Source organism: Mustela nigripes, chromosome 14 (genome assembly GCF_022355385.1).
Source record: "Mustela nigripes isolate SB6536 chromosome 14, MUSNIG.SB6536, whole genome shotgun sequence".
NCBI lineage: Eukaryota > Metazoa > Chordata > Mammalia > Carnivora > Mustelidae > Mustela > Mustela nigripes.
This window is the reverse complement of record NC_081570.1, coordinates 31904822-31928945: the sequence shown is the minus strand read 5'-3', so window position 1 is coordinate 31928945 and position 24124 is coordinate 31904822. Positions and strand designations below refer to the sequence as shown.

At 55.1% G+C, this 24124-nt stretch overlaps 1 protein-coding gene across 3 annotated transcripts in view; it reads left to right on the top strand.

The window, feature by feature from the left end:
- The window catches only part of HIVEP3 (HIVEP zinc finger 3), a 457005-nt gene that overhangs the window by 318818 nt on the left and 114063 nt on the right, over window positions 1-24124 (top strand). Inside the window, exon 1 of one of the 3 annotated variants that reach the window (XM_059374358.1) lies at window positions 17230-17318. The exons of the other annotated variants lie outside the window; for them this stretch is intronic. The gene's annotated coding sequence lies outside the window, so the exon portion shown is untranslated. Of the gene's footprint in view, window positions 1-17229; window positions 17319-24124 lie in introns of those variants that run through there. 3 annotated transcript variants of the gene reach the window in all.

Here is a 24124-nt window from a genome sequence, read left to right as displayed (position 1 = left end):
GAGTGCCACCAGCCCTTCCCACTGTTCTCGAGCGGCGAGGGACACCCCGCTGGGGTCGGAGTTTGGCAGAAAGGAATTTGAGTAGGAGGCCAAGGCCAGAGTGACCCCTTTGTCACTGTGGACATGTTCCATGCTCAGGGGACCTGGGGGTCTCAGCAGCTTGGCCTGAGAGGAGTGGCCCAGCCTTCTGCCTGTCCCCCAAGCTGACCCACAGAGAAATGACGGTGTCCTGGCTGTGGCCATCTGAACCTCTGCATGTGACAGCCTGAGTCTCTTAGAAGGGGGCTCGGTGGTCCCGGCCCAAATTCTTTTATGGCACAGTCCAGGCATGGTTGCCACGGGTATGAGGCATAGGTCCCAGCCCATGGGGAGAGGGGCTGGCACAGGCCAGGCTCTCAGAGGAGTGAGATGGGCCTGGAGTTCTGATGGAGACAACAAGACCGGCCTCAGGTCACACCCCCCAAAGAGATGCCCTGCCCTCCGAGGGCACTGCAGTAAGACTGGGGTAGATGAGCCTAGGTAAGCCCAGGGCACCCACAGTACCTGTGGTTTATGGTAAGAAAATCGATTCCAGCCCTAGATGGGTTTCCCACATCCTCCCAGGCCTGGGCAGGCTGAGCTCAGTGATGAGCAGGGCTGAACCTTCAAGTGTTGAGCTGAGCGGAGCTGAGTGGAGCTGGGGGTGGGGGTGGCTCCCCTGCTCTGCCTAGTATCAGTGAAGCCCCAGCTGCCCATCACTGCCTGTGGGCTGCTCAGCTCCCTTCCCTTCCAGGGGTGCAGACTATCTTCCCAGCCCCTTCCCAATTGCATGCAGCTTGTCTCTAGACCACTAGGGTGCAGGGAGCGCGGGGCCACGGGGCGGTGCGGGGAGACAGGCTGCTTCCACTGCGGGTATAGGGCCAAAGAGCCCCGGGGCACCCAGCTCCGGAAACGGACTCTGAACTTCCTGTGTTCGACAGCCACCATGGTGCTGTGGAATGAGTGTGGGACTGGGGTCCTGACAGAGGAGTCCATATCAGGCTCTGCTTCACCCTGCTCTGTGATGCTGGGCATGGACCTTAGCTTCTGGAAGTCTGCTCCTGGATCCACAAAATGGGGTGGGTCCCAGAAGGCTCTCATCATGGTAACGCTAGGACCCATCAGAATGGGAGGCATGTCAAGGGAGTGGGGGAGTGGCTTTGGGGAGGTGACAAAACAGAAGAAAGAACAATATTCACACAGCCTCCAGGCTGCCTTCATGACCAGGGTCTTTAACATTCCAAATGCCCAGTCGTGATGTGAGCACCCCCTAACCGGGATCCTGGCAGTCCATCCCTGGCCAAGCACCTTCTCCCTGGGCCCTGGATCCCACGCTGCAAACACCGAACCCCATGCCTGGAAATACCCCTCCCCCTCATTGTTGTCATTTCTCTGTCTTGATCACCAGACCCCAATCTCATGAATCCATCTCTCCCTGGAAATCTGGCCAGGGTGGTAGGGAGCCGGGAGCGGGGAGCAGACTCTGGGATGAGCTGTCTCAGAAGCCCCATTTTCCCACCTTTACGTGCCTCGTCTCTGAGATTAGTGTTGGGCTCTTGGCTGGAGGGCTGTCACAATCTGAGCAAGCCCAAAGCCTGGGCATCCAGAGACCAGCAGCCCTCAGAACCTGGCCTCAAGGGGGTGGGGCTGTAGTCACAGCCACCGTATCCAAGAGACATGCTGTGCTCAGGCCCCTGGGGCTAGGGTTTCTCTCTAGAGGGTGCTCAGATGGGTGGGGGATGGGTGGGAGACAGTGGTCTGGCTCCCATGGCACAGGGCCTGTTGTGCGGTTGTGGCTCCAAGGAAGAGATGAGTGGGTGGAGAGAGGAGCAGGAGCAGGGGCCACCCTGGGAAGAGGAAATGGACAAGGCCACATCTCTAGGCCCACAGGAATGCCAAGCTCCTGGCCTAGAGCAGCTCAGCTAATTACAGTTTCCCCTGGTTGGTGGGAATGAGGTTCCTAAGAGAGTGCCAGGCTTGGCCAGGCCTGGTGAGGGAGGGCAAGGTTGAGCTGGGGAGTGAGGGCTCTGGTGGCCAGCTGCCTGATGCGGCGTCACAATGAGGCCCCCGTGAAGGGCCGCTGGGCCCCAGCCTCTCTGGAGCAGAGCATCCGGATCCCAGCGGCCCCGGAGTGCGGCAGACGCCGATGCCTGCCAGGAACAGGCTGTGGGGATCGCAGGGAGTAAACAGCAGAGGAGAATCGCCTTGCAAACCACACTCGATGGAAATCTCCCCCACAGCCACATCGCAAAATGCAACCAAAATATTTATTCTGAGTAGCAGTTTTCAGAATTGCTCTTTGGAAGGCAACACAGTCTGTCCGACTTCCCAGGCAGCCCAGTGCAGAGGGGCACACCCTGCCCTCACCCCACTAGAGCCAAGAACCCATCAGACAGGGACTCGGGTCAAGTTCAGCCTAGGTGGCGTCCTGGCCCATCCTTTCAACATGGTCCAGGGGAGAGTGGAATTGTCATAGGCGCATCTGGAAGCCATCAACAGGCTCCTTGCCTTGGTGACCTGTCACCGCTCGGCTGGAGCTGCCATCCCTATGAACACACCTGGGTGCCCAACACGTGGGGAAGCAAACCCATCAGTCAACTTCGTGTCACCGCAGAACTGGCAGCCGGCAGCCAATGTCGCGTGTCACCCGGATACTGAACCCTAGCTGGGAGGCTCAAACACATTCCTCTCCTTTTGGACCTGTGGCCAACTTGCATTCTTAGAAATGAGACCTTGAGTTTATCTTTCTAGAAAGGACTTCTAGGTTTAACAGGGTCAGTGCATGTTTATCAGGGGTTTCCTAGCCAGGAACAGCAGTCTAGGCTCTTTTGCTTGTTTTGTCTCCTGATTGATTCCTCAAGGCAGCCTTTAAGGTAGACATCACCTCCCCATTTCATGGAGGAGGAGAAGTAAACTCAGAGAAGCTAGGAAACCAGCTCAGTGTCACACAGCGATTGTGAGGCAGAGCCTAGATCAGAGATCAGGTCTTTAACACCCTTGTCTAGTGTTCCTTATCTTTCACCACTCATTGTTTTTCCTCATCATTAGCTATTCTTGGCATGAGGATTATACAGAATGGCCCTGTGAGGCATGGGTCAATCAGGCATTCCTACGCTTATTTTGGTTACTACTATCCTTCCAAGAGATTGTTTATTTAGTACTATGGGATGACTTTGGACCTGGTTGTAGTAGGCAGCATTCTTTCAAATGCAAGGGACAGAAGCTGGAGTCTGTCTGGCTTGAGAAAAAAGAGAGTAAAGGAGGGGAGGAGAGAGGTTGAACTTTGTCCTAGGGCCTCATTTTACTGGGATGGGTGAGTGGGTGGACTTCAGGCATGGCTAAATCCAGGAAGTGATATGATGTCATCAAGTCATCAGACTCTTATTTTCCCTACATGTTTTATTTTTAATGCTTTTTTGTGTTGACCTGGGTCTCATCTGCTGCCTTTGGGCTTCTTTGGCCCTACAACATGACACAGTAGCTGTAGGGACTGGAGAAGGACTTTGGGCCCCTGACGGCTCCTGGTCTTCACCATCCCAGCTAGTAACATCAGATAGAAAAGCAATGTTTCCTTCCAGCTGTTAAAGTGAAGAGAATCCCAGGGAGGTGCTGTGATGAAACCATGGACTATGGTGTTTGGCCAAACAGGTGGCCATAAGCAGGATGATAGGGTCTGATGATGGAAAACCCAGCCAGAATCATGACTGGAGTTGGGGAAGACAGTTCCCCCAGGAACACTTAACAGAAGAAAGGGAAGAGAGGATACTGGACAAAGAGAAAGCAATACTGCTCATTACTCTAGGACTGGAAGAAAGAGCTGAGTTAATAAATCAAAATGTAAGTCATTCTATACTGGCACAGCCTTTCAGTCTTACAGATTCGGAAACTGAGGCTCAGAAGCATGATGTGACCTTGTCATGCTCTCACAGTGAATTCCTGAGACACCCAAGGCTGGAGTCTGAGTCCCCTGTTCTTCTATCCCACCCTGCTGGGGGAGAAGGTTGAGGTTATCATGACCCTCCTAGCCACCTTCTGTCTTACTCCAAGTCTTCCAGGGAGTGCTGGGAAAAGCCTGGGGCCCAACAGCTACAGTGGCAGGATCTGGGGAACCAATGGTGAGGAAAACATATGGGTCGCCCTACTCGTGGAGTTTATATTTCAGTGAGGAAGCTAGTCATCAGACCAAAAAAAGCACACAAATAGAAAGAAGTTACAAGTGTGGATACAGGTTTAGTCAGGGGCTGGGGAGAGCTTTTTTGAGGAGGTAACGTGCAAAGTGAAATTGAACGTTTAGAGAAGCGTTAACTAGGTAGGAAGGGCTTGTATAGGAAAAACATTCCCAGCAAGCATACAGCACATGCAAAGGCACTGAGGCATAGGAGAATAAAAGAATACCCCTGCGCCTCAGGTGGAGTGATGGGGAGATGAGACGGTGGAACCACTGAAGGAGGCCATGGGGACCACTCAAAGAGCTTTGGTCTTTGTCTCAAGAGCAGAAGAAAGTCATTGCGAAGATTTTAGTGGGATAGCGTAAGGGCTGTGGGCACCTGGATCAAAGTCTAGAGTAGAATCATTTAGGGTGCTCATGAGGGACCAGGGATGCCCATGGAGGATGGGTTCTGTCAGTGAGAAGCCAACAGAATTCTCAAAGGGGTCTTGTAGGCTACTCATGCCCAGAACTGCAAGAATTCTGTGAGCCTTGAGCAAAGGCTGGGACCAGTGGTGGGGTGGGGGAGCTGGGGTTCCTGTTCTGTTCCAGTAGTGTGGGTTAAAGGTGAACTGGTTTTTTTTTTTTTTTTTAAGATTTTGTTTATTTATTTGACAGAAAGAGAGATCGCAAGTAGGCAGAGAGGTAGAGAGGGGGGAGGGGGGGGGGGGGAAGCAGGCTCCCCGCTGAGCAGAGAGCCTGATGCGGTGCTCGATCCCAGGACCCTGAGATCATGACCTGAGCCTAAGGCAGAGGCTTAACCCACTGAGCCACCCAGGTGCTCCAAGATGAACTGCTTTATTTACCAGCCCCTTAGGGCTTTTCATCTGTGGGCGTCTGCTGGGAATCTCCAGGAGGTCTAATTATCAGTGCTTTCCCAACATATTTGACCCTGAGAAAGGCCATGGGCAAAGGCCCTCCTCAGGGGTGCTTGCAAAGTAACTGGACCTGATCCCAGCAGAAAGCCTCTCTCCCAGTGCCTGTGGCCAGGTCGGCATAGGGAGACTATGCAGAAGTTAAGAGGGTGTTATAAGAAACCCATCAAGATGGTATCTATTGCAGACTTTTTGGAGCAGTTGTGGGTACAGGACAGGGAGGAAGCTCCTGCCCTCTCTGTCCCCGGTCTGATACCTTTTTTTCCTTTTCTCTCTGGTTCCTGCCCTGGGCATTCCATGTCCTCGGGATACCCCAGCCTCAAACTCAGCATCCTGAGAGCCTTCACAGGCTATAAGCACACGTTCCATCAGACAGGAGAGCATCACCAGCATCACAAGGGAGGCCTTCCCTTGTGTCCAGGATACAATGTCCTGGGGAGGAATGGAGCGAAGCAAAGAGGAACAAATGCCTCCTTTCTCTGCCCATTGATTTGTCTGATGATGATTTAACAAACATCAGGCTCTGGACTGGGCGCAGGGGACACACTCGGTGCCAGCCCTCTTGACGCTGGGCTGGGCTTCTGTCTGGGTGGTCTTCAGTCCTCCTGATGGACCACTTTTGGGGAGGGTCAGAGGGACCCTGTGTCCGAGGGACCTGGTTCAGAACGCAGCCGTGGGTCCCTGAGAATGTCGCATGAGCCCCTCTCCTCCCCACTAGGATCTGACCAGTCAGGTCCTGAGAGTAAAACTTTTCCCGAACCCAGCTTTTCTTTTTTTTTTTTGATGCCCAGTTAAACTGGGCATAGGCTCGGGGTTCTGGTTGTGCTCCGAGCATTGAGAGAGAGTGTGAGCAGCCCTGGGTGAGTGTGTGGCAGAGCCCAGGCCATAGTCTAGGGCCTGGCTATCCAGAGCCCCCAGCCCTCCCGTGCCTCAGTTTCCCCACCTGTGAAGTGGGGGTGATAACTCTTTCCTCCCACGGTTGCTGGAAGGGTTGAGAGAGGTACAGAAACAATTAGGAACAGGAAGCAATTATACCTGGAATGTCTGCCTCCCCTGAAAAGTGTCTCGGCGTCTTCTCTTAGAGTACGGTCAGGTCTCTGAGGAAGCTGGTATTCCCACCGTCTCCTTCCACCTGCAACCACCCGTCTGGCCTCTGGGAGACCCCGGCCATGCCTGCCCCAGCTGTTTGGCTCCAGTAGTCGTGTGGTGAGACCATCAGGCCTGCTGTTCTGGGAAGTCTCTTTCCCAGGCTGGGTCCCCGGGGAGGGAGCTGAGCCCTTTTGGTGTGGGGAGAAGACAGGGGCTGGGGAGGGGGGGTTGGGGAGGGCCAGCCTGGGAGATGTTGGGCGAATACTGTGTCGTGTTTTTCAAATAACTCCATGTCCACAAAGCTAGAAATGCGGTTTGGCCTTACATATTTTATATGTGTATGTGTTCCCAGTACATTTCCTTCTAATTTTTAAAACCATACGTAACGTCAGGGACATTTAATCCATATGGTTCTGATTCCTTAACACTTAAATCATCCAAATGTTGTTTTGTAGGATCTATTTGCAAATCTCTTTACATAAGCTTTTAACTCCTTCTTTCTCGAGGGCATCGATGTAGGGATCCTGGGTGAAGGCTCCCTCCCCCTCCAGGTCTCCCCTCCCCACCCAAAGTGGCCAGAGGTCTTGACCGCCTCTGCTCTGGACAGCAGCTTCTCAGGCCTCGCCCTCAGCACTGGGGGGAGCCTCATGAGAGAAAAAGACAGACTGACTGGGATCCATCCCCGACCTCCACCACTTCCTGGCTGTGCGACCAGCCTCCAGGGAACCTCAGCAAACTCTTGACTCCTCACCTGTAGAAAGGGACAGATGATGAACATCTCAGAGGGGTGTTGGAGGAATTAAGCAAGGGGATGTAGAAAGCCCGCAGACCAGAGGACTTGCCTTCCACAAACAGAACTGCCCTGGTCAGCACCCGGCAGTGCCGAGGTAGGGGGAGGCCACGCTGGGCTTCGGGGTCCTTCCTGAGGAATCTTGAGATGGCAGCACCAGGTGGAGAAGCCGAGCCCTGAGAGGTAAAAAGGGCTCCTGCCCGTGGGACTGGGAACTGAGGCAAGGATGGAGCAGTGACCTTCGTGGCCAAGAGAGTGGTGTCAGGAGACACATGGTCCAGCGCTCAAGTGGGGGTCTGGGAGGGGGTGGCATGCCCTGTACAGCCTGTGTTTGCTTCCTGCCTCACAGGACCAGACGGGACACGGAAGGGCGGGGACAAGGAAAGTAGCTCTCCTAGATTTGAGGGACCTGGCTTTGGCACCTGGAAGCCATCCATACTTACCCATCGAAACACGTGCTCCAAAGCCGCTCACAGGTTTTCCCACCTGCCAGCTTAAGCCCAACTCTTTAGCCCAGAGTTAGGGCCCAACAACCCTGATGCATACAGGGAAAGCCCCCTTTCTCCTCTCTCCCCCCCTTCCCTCCCTCCGGGCCATTTCCAAACATTCAGCACTCTTTCAGGCTTTGTTTCTTCATGTTTCCCGGGCCTCAGTGGCTGTTTCCACTAAACACCCACCCAATCTTCAAAGTCCAGCTCAACCTGCACCTGCCCTGAGAAGACATTCCAGGAAGACTTGCAACAGCGGACCCTTCCTGTGCGCTTTGCTAGGCCCTGTCTTCCTGGGCTGTACTTCTCTGGGATGCCCCCTCAGGACCTGTGCTGAGAGCAGGGGGTGTGGGGATGGCTGAGAGGCATCCCCAGCCAAGAGGCCCTCACGTTCTGGTGGAGGAGACCCACATGTGATCCATCAGCTTTGTGGGAAGGCGGAATGGAAACCTGGCACCCCCAGGAACGCGTGGCTGTTGGAGGTGAGACAGGAGACCAGTAAGAGGACATGGATGTCCTGGGATAGCCCCGCTCCTGGGGGTCTCCCCGTGGCAAGGATCCACGGCCAGCTCTATTCTAGACAGCACCAGGGTCTGTACCCCTAGAACAGGATTTGTTTCTCTGGCAAATGCAGACGGAGTGAATCCCAGACAGCGCGGAGTCTCTGGGACGGAAGAGCAGATGCCCAGGCTAAAATTAGGCAGCTGACTGCAGCTTCCTCCAGGCTGCGGGAACTGATCTGTTTCTTACACCTGCCGTTGTGTAGCGGAGGCAGAGTGGGGCCCCTGCCTCCCGCACAGGCCTGGGGTGGTGTGACAGCCAGCCAGGGCGGGGCCCCAGCTCTGCATGGCCTTTCCTGCCCTCCCTCCGGTTCATATCTACAAATCCCCTGCGAGCTCCCACCCCCACCTCCACCCAGCCCTCAAGAGCTGGGTCCATCCGGCTTTGGCATCGAAGGCTTCCCCTGGAAGGTTAGGAAACCTGTCTGGTATTGTCCCCACCATGGAGAGTCTAGGCAGGTCTGGAGCCCAACTCCAAACTCAAGCAGCAAGACGGCGGACCCCCAAGAATGATACAGATGGGAGTGAGAGGGTGAATGGCAGGGGCTGAAGAGGAGACTAATCCAGGAACATCTCTTCCTGCCTCTTCTCTGTCTGCTGTCCCCTCCTCCACCCAGGGGTCCCCTGAATCTCTCATTGCTGGTTCAAGCTCGGTCCTGCCCTCTGAGAAGAGGGTATGCATCGGAGGCCTGCTGGGGGGGGGGGGGCAGGCCCATGGCCGTCACCTTCATTTATTTCTCTGAGCTATACTTCTCCCAATGGCCTACAAGGCCCCAAGTAATATGCCTGACATCTCCTCACCACAGGGCCTTTGCTCTGGCTGTTGTCTTTGCCTGTGAAGGTCTTCCCCCAATATCTGCATGGCTCAATTCTTCACCTGTTTCTAGCCCTTGCTCAAATGCCGCCTCCTCAACAAAGCTCACTCTAACTGCCCCATTTAAATTTGTGACCCGCCTCCCATCCCTGTGCTCTGGTCCCCTTACTCCGCCCTTCCTGTACTTTCTGCAGCATATACTGCCGGCTAGCGTGTTATAGAATTCTCTTATTTGTTCTGTGTTGTGTTTATTGTGTGTCTCCTCCTTCTAGAATGTAAGGTCCATGGGAACGGGGATTTCTGTCCATGTTGTTCACTAATGTACTTACTCTAAGACCCCAGCCTAGGACGTGGTCTGTAGGAGGTGCTCACTGAACATTTGTTGGAGAATGTGAGTGCTGGGGCAAGGGCGAGGCCCCTGCAGCTAGGGCCGCATCCTTCCTCAACCCTTCCAGAGGTGGGTCCCTGCTGCCAGGTCTGGCTCTAGGTCCTCTTTGGGCCTTCATTTGCTCATCTGGCACTGGGACCGATGCTCCCTATCCTGCCTGCCCCAGAGCCTTGGAAATGACAGGGTGAGGGTGAGATTGTGCCCCATACTCTAAGGGGCTACCCAGTTGGGTGTGTGGTATTTGTTTGTTCAGTCAGCATTAATGAGCACCTCTGGGGTGCTGGGGGTCTGCAGAGGGGTGACAGTGTCCATCTGCAGTGGGGCTTTCAAGGTGAGTGTGGCCAACTCTAGAAGCCAGGAGATGGGAAATGCCTACTCATTCTGGAGAGTTGTTGCACAAATGAGAACTCCGAGCAAGGAATGTGGGCCCCTCCTGAGGTGCAGGGAATTCGCGTGTTAGCTGTCTGTAGAAGGCAGGGTTCTCTGGAGAGACAGAACCAATGAGGAAAATGATGGAGAACCAGTAGGGCCCAATAGTACAAGTGCCAGACTGGAAACCAATCAGGCTTGCGACTCAGAAACAGTTGGTGTTTCAGTCCAAGACCAAAGGCTGGGAAAAACCCAAGGTCCCAGCATAGTCACTCGGGCTCTTACCTTGCCTTTTTGTTCTGTTCAAGTCTTCAGTGGATTGGATGAGGCGCCGCCCCACCACCCCGCGGCTTGACTCAGTCTACAAATCTGAACGTTAATCTCATCCAGAAATACCCTCATAGACACACCCAGAAAAAATGGTGCCAAACAGCTGAGCCTCCTATGCCCCAGTCATTGTGACAAATAAAATTAACCATCACACCCTCCTCCCCACCCCCAAATGGCTGTCAATCCTTCCCCTCCGAGCTCAGACCCCACTACCAAACCCATGTGCCCCCAAACCTTTCCGTCTCCAGGTCCCTGGCTCTTTCAGCCTGCCATTCTTGGGGACATCGCCTCATCTCCCCAGCTCCCTTTACCCAGCCCTCTCTCTCAGTGGAGTCTACCAGGTCCAGGACCTAGCTGGGACGCTCAGGGTTTGAGAGGAGGGCGTTGCAGGAAATCAGCAGGAAGCCTGGGGGAGATGACCCTCAGAGGGCAGGTTTCTAGGATGGAGAGAGCATGACTGTGTTAAGTGCCTGGAGATCCTAGGGGATCAGTGGGGACTTCATCTGCAACCCCAGCAGAGTGACAGGTGCTGCTATACTGCCCAGCGGTGGGAAGCATGGAAGAAGGCCTGCCAGGCTCTCTGGATGTTGAGCAAACAGTAGGTGCCAGGCACAGAGCCTCCGCGCTCTCCCACCCTCAAGGGGACATCAGACACAGATACCTGACTATGATATGCTAAATGTTCTGGTGACTTGTGCCACACAAGTCACAGGAACATTGAGAAGGGGCCTTTCAGTTCTCCTGACGGGGTGAGTTGGTTGGGAAAAATTAAGAAGAACGAGACAGTTGAAGGAGTCCGAACAGGATGAGGTCACGAACTAGCCAAGGAGAATTAATAGGGGAACTGAAGGGAAGGGTGTGGGAGAGAGGAGACGGAAGGGCATAGGAGAAGGTAGAAGGCGCAGCATGAGCAAAGGCACGGAACATGAAAATTCATACTGTGTTCAGGAAAGCTGGGAGTGATCCACTCAGGCCAGGCCCGCCCTGCAGGAGGGCTTCGAGGTTGAAGGGTGGAGATTGGAGATCTCACCACCAGCCCTAAGAGGTGAGAAAGGCTGCAAGGGGAGTGAGCCTGAACAGGGCTGGAGCAAGACCTGTTCCAGATTTCTTCGTTGTTGTTAGATGGAGGCTTTAAAAGGTCTTCCACCCCATCCCACATTCACATCTCCTTCTGGCATGTTCTGGGTTGGTTGTGGTGCTGTTCACTGTTGTAATTATTTTCTAAGGGTGTGGATCATCTCTGGAACCAGGCTATGAGATGCACAGTCTCCCATTGCTTTGGGACCTCTTCCAGACTAACCCCTCCCACACCCCTGGCCCCAGGCCAGCCACAAGGGCAGCAGCAATCACTGTTGGGTACAAGTCATGAAAGGTGAAGGGACTTTCAGGCCATCCCAGAATTCCCCTCTCCCCCTTGCTGCTCCTGAAAATCCTTCTCTTGCTTTTTACCTGTTACTGTTTGCCTTGTCTTCATGTTTATGGGGCATGATGAAGTTGTCTCCCCCCAACTTTACAAGCTATTGTCAAAGACTAAGACTTATGTATCAGAGTATCCCCCAAAGAGCCTGAGTGGGTGGGGGGGCTTCCTTTAATGAGCATCTACTATATGCCAGCTTCTGCTCTTGAGGCTTAAAATGCATTTCCTTTTCTAATTTCATCAGTTCTCTAATCTCTGCAGTCCTTCCCTGAGATATGTTTTCCTCCCATTTCATAGCTGTGAAAACTGAGGCTCGGCGAAGTTCAGCAGTTGTTAGTATCAGAGTGGGGACCTGCACCCAGAGTGCCTTAACCCAAGCCTTAGAAGTCGATGCGCTCCTGCTGCACCTCCCGTTGGCAAGTGCAAAGCCAAATGCAGGGTACATATTTATTGTCACTGAGGACCTTGCAAGTCAGTTTCTTGGCTTGGGGAAAACCTGTTCTCAGCAGCCACGAGAGTGTGTGGCTTGACTAATCTTCTGATTTCGTGGAACCAAAGGTCCCACCCTCCCCACCTGGGGCCCGCGGGAGTCCCCCCAAAATGCTCTTGAAAAGCCAGAATGAGGCAGACACAGGACTCAAGCTAGGCCAGTCAAGGAGTGTGGGAAAAGAGGATGCTTTCGTCATTTGGGGAAAACTAGCCGGGTTTTTCATTGGATAGGATGGCCAGAGGGGCCAAAGTCTGTCCTTAGCATGCTGTGGACACCTGTGACATTCCAAGTACCTGTGGTTGTGCACAGGGCTGCGGACTGTAAAAGGGGTGACAACTAGAGAAATAAGATGACAGCGTTTCATGGGGCACATGCCATGCAGTCCATGGCAAGTGCTGGAGGGTCACTGAGAAGGAAGCAGCTGATGCCACCCAGGGGAACAGGGAGGGCTTTGTAAGGGAAGTGGCCTCTGAGCTGACCTGGAAGGCTGAATGGGAGCCGGCCAAGTGGATTCAAGTGAGGGGACCAGTACAGGGAACTCCATATGCAAAATGCACTTGGCAGGTTCAGAAGCAATGAGTGATTCTATATGGTGGGAGCAAAGGGCGGATAGGGATGGCGCAGAGGGAGGGAGGCTTGGACAGGTAAAGCGAGGTATGCTTATAAATGGCATTAGAACACAGGGTAGTTTAGCTGGGCAGGGACTCACCTGACTTTGTTCTAGAGAGTTGCACCTGTGTAAAGAATGGATTGGTGGGAGAGGTGGCCAGGGCACCAGGGAGAAGGCTGCCCTAACTGGGAGATGGTAGTGACCTGGCCCCGGACAGTAGGCATGGAGAAGGGACTCTGGCTTCAGTCTTGGGAAGGTAGGGAAGGAAAACAGTATGGAAGGAACAGGATTCTAGGTCACAAGGTGGGAACAATGTAACTATTGCTGTTGTTTACTGAGCACCTACTGAATACACTCCATCAAGGGCTCTTCTGCAGTAGCTTTACCGCCGCCCTTTGAGATGAAGTCAAGATCAATGACATCACTTACTAGGCCTGAGGTCACACAGGAAACATAGGGTCAAGATCTGAACCAGGGTCTGTGTGGCTCGGAGGTCCCTCTGTTACCCACAGCATCAGGTCAGGGGTGAAGTGAGTATCCCACTGAGTCAGGAAGCTGGAAACACAGCCCCCTCGGGCTGGGGAGAGAGAGCTGGAGCTGAGTATTCTGGGACCCCAGGAGGCAATCTTCGTAACCTGTAAGAGACCCTAGGTCTCTGTGCACAGAGGTGGCTCCCTCTGGGAGAAGTGAGGACTGAAGTTTTAGGTGTAGAGCTGATCTGCGGAGAGATCACCTACCACACATGCACACATGTGTATACACACTCTGCACGCACAAATAGTAAAATGACACAAAGCATCCAAGTCCGGAAAATCACAGGCACGGCGGCCAAGGTGGTGATGGGAGGACGGCTGGTAATAAGTACAAGGCCTCAACATAAATAACCTGGAGGGCCCCCAGGGTAGGTTGCTCAACCCCACCCGGAAAGCATTCCCCAGAACACTGTGGCAGGCCCCTGCTCCTTAGGAATGACAGTGCGTTCTCAAACTGTGTCTGTAATTTGGTTGTTAGGAGCTGGAAACAAAATTTCACAGAGAAACAGCCTCCTAGATGACAGAGCAGATGCCAGCCCTGCCCTCTGCTATAATCTCTTCTAGCCTGTGAAGTCTCTACAGTGTGATGCAGAACCAAGCCCTGTGTGTGTGTGTGTGTGTGTGTGTGTGTGTGTGTGTGTCTAGCATTTCCATGGAAACAAGCCATCAGCGATCTAACCTGGGACACCTGGGCTGTGTCCTCCCTGAATTGTAGCCCCAGCCGTAGAATGAGGCTTATCTCCTACCTCCTGTGCTCCCCCCACCCCGGCCCTGCCCCCCCCGCCCCCCCCCCCGACCCCGGCTTGGTAAATAGCCATGTAGCCTTGAGCAAGTGGCACAGGGATGACCTGCCAGTCTCCATCCTCAGATGGAACGTCCAGAATACAGGTTGGTGAGTTGTATGTTCCCATAACAGGGAACGGGCCTGATTCATGTGTGAGGAATGAAGGCATGTGGGAAGACCCCCAGGGCCAGACTCTGGGAATTTCTTAAGACCTGGCCCAGTTATTTGCTGGGGATGGGCTGATAGGAAGGAATTGGCACCTGGCACCCCCTGTCTTCTAACATGAGATCCAGCCAGCTGTGGGCTGGGAAGCGGGCCTCAGGCAGGTGTCGTGGCTCAAAGAGAGGAGCCAAGCTCCGTGGCTAGCCTTAAAGCAGGGCTGCCTGCCCCCAACCTGTGTCCTGAGCCCTGCAGCTGGAGTCCTGAAGCCCTTCCAGACTCTGGTGAGAATTTGCACCAGAACTGGGGTGGCAGCTGGATTTCCAGGTGGGCACAGGTAGCCTTGGTTGTGGGAGAAGCTGGATGACGACTTTCAGGCCGGCATTGCCTGGCCTGGAGGGTGGCCACAGAGGCATGCGGCCCGAGGGGCTCGTGGGGTAAAGAGCAAGGCCTTTGGTGGTTTGGGGGAGTCCAGTGGGACTGTGAAAGTGCTTCTCCCAGCACACCTTCCTCCCTCCCTCCTCATCCAGCTAAGGCCAGCTCAGGATGGTGTGGGGTTGGGGGACTGGGATGGGGACATCCCAGGCTGCCTGGGATGACTCTGGAGCGGGAAGACACATCCCAAGCCACAGAGAATTGGAACGAAGGAGCAGTTCCAGGAAAGCGCTCCAGCAGAGGGGCCAGCCCAGCGATGTCCACACTGGCCCAGCTTCCTGAGTGACCAGCAGATCCAGTCTAGCTAAGAACCCCCTCCTTTTCCCCAGCCCCCAGTCTGGACCCCTGGAGCCTCAGCCACCACTCTTTGTCAGATCATTCTGCCCCTCTTTTTATTTTTGTCTCTCAGTTTGCCCCCAAGATCATTCATTCACTTAACGAACATTTGTAACCTCGTCAGTCGCGATGGGAGAGAAGAACTACAATGGAAGTTCCTCATAGCTCCCAAGCTGGAGAGAGGGGAGATGACTCCCAGCTGACTGCAGGGGGTGGGGGGGACACGTCTCTAGAGGCAGGAGGCCTTGAGCTCCCTGTGGCAGCCTAGGAAGATGACTGAATCCACCAGGAGGGACCAGTGGAGCAGGGCCACTCCTCAGAGCTGGGGGAGGAACTCATCCTAACGCAGGAGCAAGGCTGTCATCTGAGCCTTTGCTTAAATGACAAAAATTCCCTCCTCAGGGCATAGGAATTAAGACATCCACTTTCTCCCACCTGGAACTATTCCCACCAGAAATGGTAAGCAGGGCAGTGGGGGCAAGGCAGGAGTGGAGTGAGGGACAAGGACCCGACCCCGGGGGCACCCTATTCCTGTTGCCCTAATCAGGGGAAAGACCTGTGTCCAGGGCAGGCTTGATTCAGGGTGTGCAGGACCGCAGGAGGAGTGGAGACCGTATTTCAGACAGAAGAAGAGTCAGTGCACAGACCCCAGGGAGTGAAAACTGGCACAGGGTTGGGGAGCAGGGGGCACTGGGCAAAAGTCACAGAGGGTTGGGCTCCGGGGCCTTACATGTGGGCATGACCCAATTACAGCTGAGATGGGGCTCTGGGCCCTGATGGAAGATGGGGACCCTGGGGTGGTGACGAACAGCAGAACAGCTAGGAGGCCTGGCGACTGGCCAGCAGGTGTGTAATTGTGCCTGTGAGTGTGCAGGCCCCGTGTCCGGCTGACATCCCACCTCCCTTCACTCCCTGCAGCCTGGGAGCTATGGCTTCCTCCCTGCCCCCAAGTCCCCCACCCCCGCTGACACCTAGGAGTGTGGGGCCCCTTTGGAAGTTGGGGCTCCCTCCATTCAAGCTGGTGATCTGGAAGGGGATTGCTTGCTCTGAGCGAACTTGGAGGGGGAGGAACTGGAACCTCTGCTAGAAGCTGTTGTATGGGGAAGGCACAGAAATCCCCAGGGCCTCTATGTCCCCTGGCCCCGTGTGGCCTCAGGTCAGAGGGAACCCATGCCCTTTGATAGACAGGGCCTTGAATTTGAGGGCATGGCTTTGGAGCCAGAGGAAACCTGGGGCCTTCTTGGAAGCCGTCCCTGGTCAGAATAATGGTCAGTCACCTCGTGGGCCCTTGAGCTACAAGGATGTCTCCCTCAGTTGGCACCCTGGGCACTGAGGTGGCCCCGCCGTAGTCCTGACTTTGGCCCTGGTTCCTCTAACCTCCTAAGGCTGTTCCGGGCCAGGAGAAGCTAGGCTACAGTCAGCCAAACCCCAGGCCCGCGCTGGCGGCTCAGAGTCGAAACCTGGCAAATCACCTAACTTGTCCGAGCCTCAGGGTTCGAGAATCGGTAAAATCCTATGCCGGTGAGGTCTCCAGGCCCCCTGCAATTCTGCTCCCTTGGGAAGCAGGCCGGGGGCGGGGGACAGGGGGGTGCTGAGTGGGGACTGGCCCAAGCTTGCTGCGGACTGGCCACAGCCTGGATCAGTGTGATTCAGGTCCCGAGTCCGGCAGCTTCTGGTAAAGTCAGGCCATTGGGAAGCCCCGGGGTGTCCCCCCACCCCCACCCCAGGCTGGAGCCCAGGGAGGCCCCCAGCCAGGCCCGCCCCGCCCAGCGCTCTGCACGGTGCCTTCCCGCTTTAGGAGGCGCGGGCTTCCAGGAGCAGGGCTGGCACCCGGGGAGCGAGGCGGGGAGCGAGGCGGGGAGCGTGCACCTTGGGGACGACGATGGACACCCGCGGGGCCCCGTGCGGCCGAGGCGGGGCGCCAAGCGGCAGGGCCCGGGCGGCGGCGACCGGGGCTTCCCTGACTGCCCTCCCCGGAGGGCCCGGGAGGAAATGACAGCGCGGGAGCCGGGGCGGGCGCGGAGGGAGGGGCGGCGCCCGGAGTGACACGGCCTGTCACCGAGGCGGCCGCCACGCAGACCCTCCCGCGGCCGCCGTGAGCAGGGGATTCCCCAGGCACAGACCCTCCGCGGCCGCCGCCCGCCCGCCGCGCCCCGGCCCAGCGGGACCCGGGCCTCGGGGCGGGGAGGGGAGGGATTCCAGAGCGGCAGGCAGCGGGGCAGGGCGCGCAAAGGCCGAGCGGGCCAGAGAGGCGCCCGGGGCGGGTGCCGGGGTCTCCCGGGCAGGGCGACAGGAAACTCTGGGGAGTGAATGGAAAGAAGTGGGTGGTCCGGCCCCTGCGACTTCCCCTGACATCACTGCCCAAATAAGGAGCTTCCAAGCGGCCGCGGGGCGGCCCAGAGCGGCGCCCGCCGCCAGCGCCCGCCCGCCAGCCCGCCCCGCGCCCACCCCGCGCCGCGTGGGCCGCCTGCTAGCGCCCGGGGCACCGCCGGGCGGAGCCGAGCCGGGCGGAGCCGAGTAAGCGGGCGCTGCCGAGCCGCGCGGAGGCCGGGCGCGCAGCCTAGCGCAGCCCAGTGCAGCCCGGCGCAGCCCAGCCGGGAGCAGCGGAGCCGCAGCCGCCCGGCAGGTAAGCAGCGAGCGCTCCGCGCGCCGCGCCCCACCGCGGCCTGGCAGCCCCGGGGCCCCTCACCGCCGCGGAGCGGCGAGCAGCCCCGCGCCGGCGGGCAGCGGACGGACTGGCGGGCGCCGCGCCGGTGGGAGCGGGCTGGGCGCGGGCGCGTGTGCAGGAGCGCGCCGGTGCCAACTCCCGGGGACCTCTGGGACTCCTCCGTAGCCTGGGGTTGCCTGGTGCACGCGCTCGCTGCCTGTGTTTCCCAGACGCTACTTCTGTCACCGCCCTGGGGTGACACAGGCGTTCCCGCGTTCACACTTCTCTCTCGCACACTCGCGCCTGGCACAGCCCCGCTCGCCGCTGGCAGGCGCAGCCCCCGGGGCCCCGGGCAGACCCTCACCCCGGCATGCCTCTCTGGCCCGGTGCTCCCTACCGAGTGGGACCCAGCACACCGGTGGGGACCGCTGAAGCGCTTGGGCAGCCCTGGCCGCCCTTCCCCCTGGAGGCGGTGGCAGTTTCAGACTGTCACCGCCGACCAGCCTGGTGCTCCTCCGGCTTACTGGGAGTGAGTGAAACATAGCTCTGGCTCTTCCCGCCCTCCTTGCAGAATGGCACCTGGCGCAGAGGGTACAGCCTCGGAGGTGGTGGGGGGGGGGGGAGGCTGTCCCTGGCATAATCCGGAGGGTGTGGTGCCTGGCAGGGAGCTACTCCCCGTCTAGCCGCCTGGGTGTTTCCAGAGCAGCTTCTACTCCATGGGCATTTTTGGAGCACTCTCCTCTGCCCTCTCCTCAACCAATGCAGGGGGCCAGGAGTGGGGGCCGCTGCTGAGCAGGTGCAGGTGGTGTCAGCCACTGCATCTTGCAGGGGCCTCTGCTCTGTGGCTGCAATTGCTTATCTATAGAATAGATCATGTATTCATTGATGGTTTGGTCAAGGACCCAATGCAAACTGATAAAGTCAAGTTAGAAGTCTCACTCAGTGGCTCTGGGTAGAGTCTTCAATTTCGTTCAGCCGCATTTTATCATCTGCAAAATGGGGCTGAGGGTCCGCAGATGAATGTTGTCAGGAAGAATTGAGATCATTCAAGTGAAAACGTTGTGTAAGTAGAAAGCCCTGTGCACATGCCGCTTACTGTGGTTTGGATGGTTCTGGGCTGGTATTTGCCATGGCTCTGCTCTGTGATTTAGGGAGATGGAGTGCTGTTTCTGTTCAGTCAGCTGCAAGAAAGGGGACACTGATAAATGTCCTGTGTGCCTGCTAGCAGAGGCCCCAAAGCGTGTTCTGGGAAACATTAGATCCAAAAGCCGTGCCATGAGTAAAGGTTTCCCTGTTCTAGTAAGTCTGGCAAATCCTGCCAGCTCTTTATCATCCTGCTGGCCAGTTTCAATCCATATTGGCAAATTAAAGGTTCTGAGAAGTACTGCAATAAAAGAACCTGTTTAACGTTGTCAAGCCCAGCATTTTCCCAGGGGACCCTATAGACCTTTTCAAGTTCCATGTGCTCGCTCTCCTAGGAAACAGTGCTTCTGAGGCTACCAGCAGTGATGGTGTGGTGGTGTGGATTTGCAACCAAACTCTGGGAGCGAAGTTCTTGTTACCTTCTTGAATGAAGAGTAGGCAGAAGCTCAGAGTTGTTCACTGGCTGCTCTGAGGTCACACAACTAAACAGCAGCCCAAGATAGTGGTAAAACAGGGACCAGAACCCGGACTCCTCATCCAGTGCTCTCACCCCATTCAATTATATCCAGAGGTTCGTCATTCTCTTCTCGAACCAGTTTTGTTGCTTTGTGTGGACACTCTGCAGAATATATTTAACAAGCCCAAAGATTGAAATGATTTGTTGGTGAATGAATCAAATGATGATTGGGTAGCTACTATGTGTCATTTGTTTTGGGGACTTTAGCATGATAAGGGTTAGGACCTCTGATGAAGAGTAGGGGAAGAAGTGTCCTCACACACACACACACACACATGCACACACACTGACTTCTGCACACTCACACATCAATTTCTAAGCACAAATCCCTCTCCCCCTGAGCACACACATACTTGCACACTCCATCCTGTGTACTCATTCACACTTAGATCCCACACCTACACATACCCTCCTACCTCTCAGTCACCTGCTTCTACACACACGCACACACACACACACACACACACACTGCTAGACACAGGGTCACTCATGTGTATCCATCCTGTTGTGCTCCAGGCTTCAGCCAGGAGGCACCCATAGCAATGGGCTTGTCCCCTTGTCCCCACCTCCCCAGAGCTGGTGGGGGTGCCTGGAACCATCTCGCCCAGTTGAGGACTGAGCCCTTAGGAAGCCCTTGCAAGGTCTATCTAATGTTTGCATTTTCCCAGAGTTGTGCCATTTATCGTATCTTCTGCCATACTGATCCTTCCACCTTTTTGGGGGGTCAGCTATCATGTGGTCACACATGATGTGACTGACAGCTTTGGCTTCTGTGTTGTTTGTTTTAATCAACCATCACAGCTCTGTTAGGGTAAGGACTCTGTGTCATTTGTTTGATTGGAATCCCCAGCTCCTAGCAGTACGCCTGGCACCGAGAAAGGGTTCAGTAAACATTTATTGAATGAGTGAGTGAGTGAGTGAATAGGCAAGGGACGGCGGGCTGCTAGGGGGGCTGCGACCCAAGCCAACATCCAGGGGACTCGCTGAACATGTTTGCTAAGTGCCTGCTGCGTCCTAGGCATCTTTCTAGGGATGACAGCACCGAAAATCATTTAATTCTCTGTTCGTGGAGTCTGTGTTCCAGTGGGGAGAGAGAGAATGACTAGTAATGGACTAAAATAAGGCTAAATAGTGATACAACAGAAGGATGACTGTTAGAAAGGAATAGGCGAAGCTTAAGATGGAGCCCAGGGAGTCTTCTCGTGAGGCATTGGCATTTATCCCAAAATCTGAATGCTGAAACAGTGACAGCCACACTGACTTTTGGGGAAGGAGTATTCTGAGCAGAACAGCAGGTACAAAGGCCCTGTGACATCAAGGAGCTGGGCTTAGGGCCCGTGGAGAGGCCACACTGGCCACTCCCTGCTGCGTCCCCTTGGAGGGGCCAGTGGCTGGTGCCTGATCTCCGTGGTTCAGTCGATAAAGCCCAACTTTGTGTGACCTGGGCTTTGGGGGTGGGGCAGCCCCTGTGGTCTCAGAGGGCTGCCCTCCCCTCTTGTCTACCCCCACCCCTATGAATGAGCCAAAGCCTGGACTCATAAGCCCCCTTCCAGTGCCACCGTGATAAAATCTGATGCTATCTGCAGGAGGTTCACAACATTTCAGGTGGTCCATCTGGAGGGATCGTGAATTAGTTGCGCCACTTCCATTATTAATAACCATGATGTCATACATCTGTGCAGTTCCTGATCGGCTGCAGAGCACTCTCTCCTATTATCCCGCTCACTCTGTGGGCTCATTTGCCAAGGGGGGAGGGCCCACGAAGGGGGGAATGTTGAAGTGGGAGAGAGCTCAGTCCTTTCCATGCGGCCACTGCAGGTTCCTGCAAGCTGCTGATGCAGTCCTTGGATCCCTGTGTCCTCAGCTGCAAAGCATGATACAGGAGGAACCTGCCTCCTGAGGTGCTTTTTGGAGGGGGGGGTGGTGAAGAGAGAGCCAGCACGTCCAGGGCCTGAGACGCTGTCATAGGCATTTGGTACCTGTTGGCTCCCACCTTGTAGATGAGGAATGCTGAGTTAAGAGAGGCTGTGGCTTTTGTGGGCCACTTCTCCATCTTCCCTCTTCCTAGTCCTGGGGCTGATGCATGCATAGCAAGCTTTGAGGAACTATTTTGTGGAATGAGTTTGCTTAAGGTTGCATGGATAGTAAAAGGTAGACCTAGGACCCCCACTCAGGACTCTGGGCTCCGAAGTCCTTTTCATAAACACCACCCTGTTTGGGAATTGTCATCATGGTGAATAAAAACACACCATTTGTGGCAGTCAGAATTAGTTTTGCTCTCTTGAGAATCCTAGGGTCGTTAGGCCTCAGCTTCCAAGGTATTCTTTGTAAATTGTGAAATTCTTTGGATTTCATAAGAAACATTTTAGAACCCTCCAGATGAAGGTATGGATGTGAGAAAATCCCTCCTGATGGCTGAGAACCAAGGGCATCCTTTGCTGTCACCTGAGGGGTTTTTTTTTTTTTTAATTTTATGTATCTATTTGACAGAGAGAGAGAGAGATCACAAGTAGGCAGAGAGAGTGGGGGAAGCAGGCTCCCTGCTGAGCAGAGAGACCGATGTAGGGCTCGATCCCAGGACCCTGAGATCATGACCTGAGCTGAAGGCAGAAGCTTAACCTACTGAGCCACCCAGGTGCCCTCACCTGAGGGTTTTTAACTGAAGAGTTCCAAGTCCCACCACAAAAGATTCAAAGCCTGTCAGGATGGCATGGGTGCATGGGTGCACATGTGGAGAAGCACCCTAGTGCTAGAAGGTCAACCTGGGGATGAGAAGCCCAGCCAGCTGACTGCCCCGGAAGGCTGGCAGGCTGTGCCTCTAGTCTCCATGCATCCTTAGCTATGGCTCTCACCCCTGTGTCCCAGGCCCACACCAGCTTCACGGTGGGAGCATGAGCTGTGGAGACCCGCAGGCCCAAGTCTGTGTCTCCTCCTTTATGGCATATTCCTGGGCCAAGTCCCTTTACCTCTCCTAAGCCCCAGCTTTTTTGTCTGTAATAAAAAAACACGAACACTGACCTACGAGGCGGCCGCACAGGGTGTAGGAAACCATGTGTGTCAGGCATCTTATGAGATGTCTGTGCCTGGCATGTAGTAGGTGAACAGCCAACGGTTGTTTTGGTTGTTGGTATAAAACATGCATGATAATAAAAGCAATGACAGTATTTGTGAATTGGGTCCTAAAGGGTTCAATAAAAATGGACCACTTGGCTCCAGACAGCAGACATTTGAAAAGAAGGTGCACTCCAGGTCATTAACGTCAGTCACTGGGCTAAAGAGTGAGCCCTGCCATCTTCCCACTCCTCTTCATCACGTAGCTCCAGCTCTGGTGGAGAGCTGAGGGCCAAGTGGAAACCAGGGCCTGTGTCACTTTCCAGGCCTCCAACACATCCACTGGCCGGGAGAGGGGGTCTGAGGTTTGGAGGTCCGTGTTGATGTACAGGCTTGGGCTCCCCCACATCAGCCTGCTCTCCCCTCCCCGAGGGCAGCTGGGGGGAAAGCCATGGCTTATGGGAGATACAGGAGCTGTGCTTCTCCCCTCCTCTGCCATTCATTCGTTGTTTCACCAGCCATGGGTTGCATCCTTCCACGGGCTCGGCTCAGGGCTAAGCACTTGGAGAGAGGCTGCCTCCTCGAGAAGCTCGGTTGCTGGCCAATCCAGCCACTCGCTAGCCACGTGGCCCCAGACAAGTGGCATTTTCTTTCCAGATATCAGTTTCCTCATCTCTAGAATGGGATGATTCTGGCTCCTTTTCCAGAGGAACGTTCTGTTGTTTTTAGGACCCGTCTCTAGAGCGCTCAGTGCTGGGGTCTCCACGAGCATGGTCGGGCAGAGCACAAGGGCTTCAGAACCAGAAGGAACTCCACGCTGCTGCTGGCTCGGCCACATACTGGCTGTGTGATTTGCTGCATTTTAAAACTTCTCTGTTTCCTTTTCCTCGGTGTGTAATGTGGTTATGACACCTTTGTTGCAGGGCACTATGAGTGTTAGGTGAGCTGGTAAGAAGGTATCTGGCTCTCACCAAATGTGACCCCCCATTTCCTTTCTCTTTGGCTCTGGGCTCTACTGTCCCATGTGTGGGTACTTTTGGAGAGTCCCCCCACCAGTGCTGCCCACACTCGTCAGGTCCCCAGGAATGGGCATGGGTAGGGAGACAGCCAGATTGGAACTCAAGGAAACAAGCAAATGCCCCTTGGGGGGAGTGGGCATGGGAGAGTAGGTCTGGCCCTAGAGGAGTCATGACCAGGGTGCAGAGCCGGGAGTCCTGGGTTCTGTCTGGGACCTGCTGCTAGGTGGCTGTGTGTCATTTGCCAGTTTCCTCCCCTCTCTGAACCTCAGTGTCCTCCCCAAGGCCAGTCTGCAGGATCCCCTGGCTTTCTTCCTGCTCTGAGAGGCCTACAGGCCTTTGATGTACAAGAGCTGAGTGACCACAATAATGAAGCAGCTCAGCTGGGTGAGGGGGTTTCACCCACTTCTTCCAGCCTGGGCTCTGCTGGAATTGATTGTGCCGAGAGGCCAGCAGACAGACTCTGGATGAGGAGGAGACTGTGGTTTCTAACTGACAGAGCTGCTCATGGGAGAGGAGGCAGGTAGGGACATTAATGACATGCAATTAAATTAAAAGAAAGGCATTACTCCTTTTTTTTTTTTTTTCTTAAAGAAGGCCCAGAAGCCTCAAAGCCATCTGCTTCCCAAGTAGCTTTTCTCTTATTTGAATTAAACAGTATGTTTGGATGGGAAGGGTTGGTTTTCAGGTTATCGGGATGGATGCGAGAGATGGCAGAGCGAAAGTGAGCATCCAGTTAGTTCTTCATGTATCAAAGATCTGTTGAACACGTACCAAGCATCAGGCACTGTTCTAGGCTCAGAGGTGCAGCAGTGTCCAAAACAGAGAGCAGTGGTGGTGTCCTGGAGCTTATAAAGCAGCAGAGGGAGGCATACAGTGAACAAAGGAGCACAGAAATGTACAATACGCCAAATGGGCTGAGTGCTGTGGGAGAAAATCAAGTAGGGGAAGAAGCTAGAGAAAGCCAGAGGGAGGGACTCAGGGGGCTCCTGTCTGTAGGATGGTCAGGAAAGTTATCCTCGATAAGGTGACACTTGAGCAAAGCCATGCAGGAAATG